Source organism: Artibeus jamaicensis, unplaced genomic scaffold (assembly GCF_021234435.1).
Source record: "Artibeus jamaicensis isolate MK-2021 breed Jamaican fruit bat unplaced genomic scaffold, CSHL_Jam_final contig_1015, whole genome shotgun sequence".
NCBI lineage: Eukaryota > Metazoa > Chordata > Mammalia > Chiroptera > Phyllostomidae > Artibeus > Artibeus jamaicensis.
In genome coordinates, this window is record NW_026521194.1 from 10,413,959 (window position 1) to 10,419,987 (window position 6,029).

Below are 6,029 nucleotides of genomic sequence, written 5' to 3' on the forward strand. Positions count from 1 at the left end.
TATCTTTGGCTGAGACCACCTCTCCCTTCATCCTCGGAGTCAGCCTGACTCTGAGCAGGCAAGTGCCCTCTCAGCACAATTGAGAAGCAGCTGCTGTCTTTCATGTCCACTGCCTCATTGCAGGCTTTTTTAATATTTAATAATACCATTTGCCTTCCCAGAAAGAGCTCAGAGAAGCCTGCACAGTCATTGGTACAAGAGATGGGCAATAAGGCTGTAGCTGATAGTCTTTCCCTTCCAGGAGCATCCTCAGCTGAAAAGTACAGATGGTTCTGGGCTGAGGCTGTGCCAGGCAGAGGAGGCCATGCAGGTGGTTTCAGGCAACCGTCAGCAGCTGTAGAGAGGAAGAGGAAGTGCTGAGCGGGTATCAAGTGACTAGGGCATGAAATGAGAAGGAAACCGGAGACTTATTTTCTACTCACACCTGAGAGTTTGGCTTGAATTCAGGTTACTGCTGTGTATTTCATAAAATGATGAAGCTAGAACAAACCACATTGCTCTTGTGATCCCAAGAGAACATTTGATAAACTGAGAAACTGAGGCCCAGATTCTAGCCAGCCGTGAAGTCACAGAGCTGATTAGTGCCCAAGCTATTTGTATAACCCAAGGCTCTGTTTCTGTTCTTGGAATGAAACACAATAAAAGTTTTAGTTTGCCTTTTCCCACTACTTATTTCTGCCAGCCAGCCCACATGCTAGTGGGTCACTCCCTCTCACATCACCTTGTTTAGTTTCGTTGTAGCACCTGTCACCATATGAAATGAACTTACTTGTTGGCCTTCTTATCTGTTTTCCATATGATGATCTGAACTTTGTGAGAGCAAAGCCTCACAAAGTCTGTCTTGCTTCCTGATGAATCTCTATCACAAGTAATGGTCCAGAGTCCAGTGGTGAACTCACAGATATCTTCTCTGCACCTTTTTCATGTCACCATCTTGCTTCTTTTTGATATTGATTTGGAACTTGCTCTTTACTCACTCCTGTCTGGAGAAGAATATCAACTCATAGCAGGGAGTGGCCAACCCCAGTCCTGTGATACCTGAAAACTGGAGGGTAAGATCCTGGCTTTGCAATTCACCTTCTAAGCCAGGGCTCTCCACAGTGGAGTTCAACTGCCACCTGTTTCAGAATTGCCCAACAAACTAGACAAAAAAATATATGTCCCAAGTCCCATGCTAGATAAATAAGCCAGAATCTCTGGAGGTAAGACTCTACCCAGGAATCTGCACTTTTTTTTTTTTTTTTGTATTACAACTTCACAAGCACCCAAGGTGATCTTTAAGGCACACAGGCTTGAATGGAGCTCTCCAAGGTCTTAAGTTCAGCCCACCAATGAAGCTTACCAAAATATTTATTTTTCCTATGAGCACTCACATTCACACTTGTATTGTCTTGTGAATGACCAAACTGAGTTTGAGACCAGAGTAGAGTACACTGAGGCACAGCAAGCATGGGCACAGTGACTTGTGTAGCCGGATCTCTGAAGGGACATACCATTGTTTTTGCTGTATTCTATTTATTAGAATACAGGATGCTATTTATCAGAAAGTTAAGTGTTCCAATTTATTTGCATGCCACACTTGGAACTAGTATTTCACCAGCAGAAATAATCTAGGTCCAGCCTACACTCAAGGGCCTGTGTACCAGGAGGTGGGCATCCTTGAGAGCTCTTTTAGAGGCTGCCCACCACACCTGAGCCTGAGTTTTGAATTATCTTTTGACATGGGATAGTATGGCAGACAGATAGTGGCTATATGGGATACCATATCTGGAACCTGAAATTTTAATTTAAAAGGTGGTGTTGCTTCCTAAGAACAGCACAGGCTTCAGCTTGAGAGAGACATCTGTTAGAATATAAACTTTAGAGGCCACCAACTATATACCCTTAGACTTAGTTTCTCTGAGCCTCTACTTTCTATTTATCCAAAAACATGTGGAAAATACTCACTACCTAAGTAGTTTTGAGGATCAAAAAATCATTTGGGTGGGGCACATGCAAAATGCAGATGTCTAGGTTGCACCCCCCCCAAATTGTTATTCAGTAAACTTGGAGTGACACCTTAAGAATTTCTATTTTTAATAAGTGTCCAAATATTTCTAAGTACATATACATGGTATCTGTTAATAATTTCCACGAGAACAGTAATTCTGCAATTATTTTGGAGGAACTTTATATTTGAAGAGAGTCAACCATAATAGAATGGAGAGCAAACTCCATTGAGGATTAGAAGATGTCTAAGATTTAGCCTTTGTCTGACACTTGTTTTGCTGTAGGATCTTAGGCACAGAGTCACCTAATCTTTCTGGACCTCCTTTTCCCCCAGCCCCTGTAAAAAGCCTTCTACCCTGACTACTCTCTGTCTAGATGAAGGAGAGACAACAGCTGCTGGCACCGGAGCCTTTTAGGGCTTTCCCGGTTGGAGAAGCTAATGCAGTGGCCTCCATAAGAAGTCTTTAAGAGAAACTTCGTGTCTCTTAATATTTCTTCCTGAAGACTATCCCTTGGAGGCTCTCATTCCTCTACCCTTCTAATTCACATGACCCCAGCATCTCTGTATGTAATGAAATATATCTGAAAACAACCTCATTTAAAAGAATAAATCTATTAAGGAGCTGAGAACTTTCTGGCGTGAAATGAAAAATATTGATTGCTTCTCACCTGTTAGCAGTGAAATCCCATCCAGTTAATTAACCTGCTCAGAGATAAAGTTTATTTCTTCCCTTCACCTTCAGCTGCAAATCTTTAAAACTATTAAAACAAGCACCTGGTCAATATACAAATCTTCTCCCAGAGTGGCATTCAGGACCTTCTGTGATCTGGCTCCAGCCTACATTTTTTACTTTATTTCCAGCTACTTACCTTCAAGTACCTTCCACTTGAGTCAAATGGGAGAACTAATGTACTCAGCATTCTCACTGCCACAAATATGCTTCCCTCCTCTGAATTCTACATTTTTTAACTCAGTTCAGGTGTCACTTCTTTAAAAGGGCTTTCCTGAAGCTCTGGCTTCTTAACCTTCCACCACCTCTCCTAATTGCTGCCAAGTTGTAAGCATTAATTACCATCTTATTCTAAACACTCCCCAAACTTTGTGTGCCATTGCAGTACTTATTATTTTGTACCTTCTCTTATGATTATGTAAACATTTAGAGTACTACACCCCGGAGGATGCAATTCCAATTCATTTTTGTGTTTCCTACCTCTTCCAACACAATGCCTTGCCTATGATTAGTGTTCAGTAAATATTTTTTGAATGCTTAAATGGAGACTCATTGATTTAACATTTTCTTTACTGTGGCTTTTACTCTTGGGGCTCACAACCGCTGTTTCATCATCAGCACAAGGAAACTCTAACTCGGTGAAGTGCTTTTCAGGATTTACATCATATTTTAAATAGCGTCCTCAAGCCTTTCAGTCTTTCTGAAGACAGACCTGTTGTTGCTTGTTATCCTTAGCAGCTTTCTGCTTCTAGGAATCCTTTTGCTTTTAGTGGAAGGGTTGGGAAAGACAGTCTTCTTATGGATATCGTCCTTTTCTATAACTCTGAATGCAAGCTTTATGTGGCTTGTCTAGCCTCTGTTCCAATTTATTTGCATGCCACACTTGGAACTAGTATTTCACCAGCAGAAAAATCAGATACTCAATTTTAGGTATAGCAGATATTCAGTCATGTATGAGAACCGTCACATGTATGTGTCTAGCTTGAAGGGAAGAAATATGACAGCTTCACTAAACAATAAGGCCATCATTCATTCATTCATTCATTCAGTGTTCATTTTCTTGACCGCTCACCAGACTTTAGGTGTTATATTATGTGCTGATGATATAACTATAAACTCTGATCCTTGCCTTCAAGGAGCTCTAAGTCTTGTACAGAAAGAATGTATGAGGAGACCATTATTATAGAGTGAGATTTGCATAATGTCAGAGGGAGGTGCAGGGTGATATGGAGCACAGAGAATTTTCTTTCAGAGCATATAGACTCCTTTAAACAAAGAACTTACCATTTGCAGCACAGTAGTCATGCTGATATCAATAATATACACACTTTTGTACTTATTAATAGTACCGGCATCATCTTCAAATCACTCACTCTGGGCTAGGTGTCAAAAGCCTCAGTGGGTGCTGAGGCATGATTCAAACAAGCAGCCACACTGGGTTAACCAAGACCCAGACTTAAGTCCTTGTTCCTTAGAGCTGAGAATACCGAATCATTCAAGGAGATGGCAGCAAAGGGGTAATTTTCTTTGATTCAAAGGGCTGAACTTCATGCCAATGATATTTTGGTGCAGTGATTTTGAATGCTATTCTGTCTATGGTTCCTCTATTTCTAAAGACATTACCACAGCTGTGTGAATGACTCATTGGGATAGTTTATCCAAGTCTATGGCTCTGGAGGGCTGTGTGTGTGTGTGTGTGTGTGTGTGTGTGTGTGTGTGTGTGTGTGTGTGTGTGTGTGTATGTGTGTGTGTGTGTGAGAAAGAGAGAGTGTTTATGAGGAAAGGCAAGAAAGCAGTATAGCAAACATTGAGTATTTTTACAGACCACTTTAAGTTTTCTTTCTTTCTTTTGCTCTTCACATTCAGGGACTATTTTTCTACTAACTCTGTACTTTTCTGCTCACTAGAAACTTTTTGAGAAGAATGAGGTGGGGTGACATGGGCCAGATGCAGAAATAAGAAAAGAAATTCGAATCCTTTTCAAATGACCACTTGTCAGTGGCTCAGTGAAAAGCTGGAGATGCTGGTGAGGATGAAGCTGTAATATTACTTTAGAATCTTATGCACTGCATTGAAAGAGGTCTGTGGCTGAGAGTAATTAATGATAACTGTGGGGATGGTGGTAGTGGTCATACTCCACTCAACAAATATGTATTGAGCACCTACTGCCTGTCATCACTGACCTAGACATGTGGGATAGAAATAGACCCCTCTAAACTATTTCTGCCATTTAGATATTAAATTCTAGAAGAAATTGGCAAAGATTATGCTAGCATTTCTCTCCTTGTCTGAAATATTTCTTTCTCATCAGTTCCTAGTCATGAACGGCTTGTTCTCCATTCAGTCCCAGCATCGATATGAGAGTCACAAAAACTTTATCTCTTCCAAATCCTGTACACTGATTATCTGCTTAAAAATTTGTATATGGGCAGTGAAATGGACTCTGGTTCGGATGTAGAAGCCTCTACCTCTGTGCAAATGTATGTGTGTTGAGGGGGCGATGACAGTGTACAGTGGGAAGAAATTCTACAACCACGCTACCCACCGATACTTTCCATCTGGGAGAAAATGCACGTTAATACCTGAAGTGCTCTCCTCCACCCCACTTGCCTTCCCCCCCTCGTCCTCCATCCATTTCACTCCCTCCTCCCTTCCTTTCTAAATCCCTCCCTCTCCTCTTCCCTTCCCTTGGTCCCTCCCCACCCCCTTCCCTCGCTCAGTTCTCCTCTTCTCTGGCTCCCTCCCTCTTTAGGCTCTTTCCCTCTCACACCCTTTCCCTCCTCCATCCCCTCGCGTGGCGTGGCGGCTGCGTCAGGCCCCCACCTGCCTGACGCGCGGGGTCTGGGCGGGAGCTGTCCACTCGCCCGGGGTGCTGAATGCAGCAGCGGCGGCTTCGGCGGCCGCGGCGGCCGAGATAGCTGGGAGCTCTCTTCGCTCCGAGCACATTGTTTCCAGTCCTCGGACGCGCAACTCACAGCCCACGCCACCTCCCTTCCAGCAACACCCCTTTGGGGACTGAGCCAAGGGGGCAGCATTCGCGGCGGCGGGTGCCGAGCAACGGTGGAAGACGAGACAACACCTGGCAGCAGCCTGGGATCGGATTTGCTTCCTCTCGCCTTTTCTAAGAGATATATTTGTATACGGTTTTGGGGAGTCGCGAAAACCGAGCCGGAGCCAAGTGCCGACTGCATTTCACCTCGGCCACACTGCTTCGTTTCCCTCTGCCCACCTTCAGCTGGCCCCGCAAACAACCCTTACCTCGTCGCGTCTGCGAGAAGAGGTAGCAAGAGCACGCCCAGGCAGCCGGAG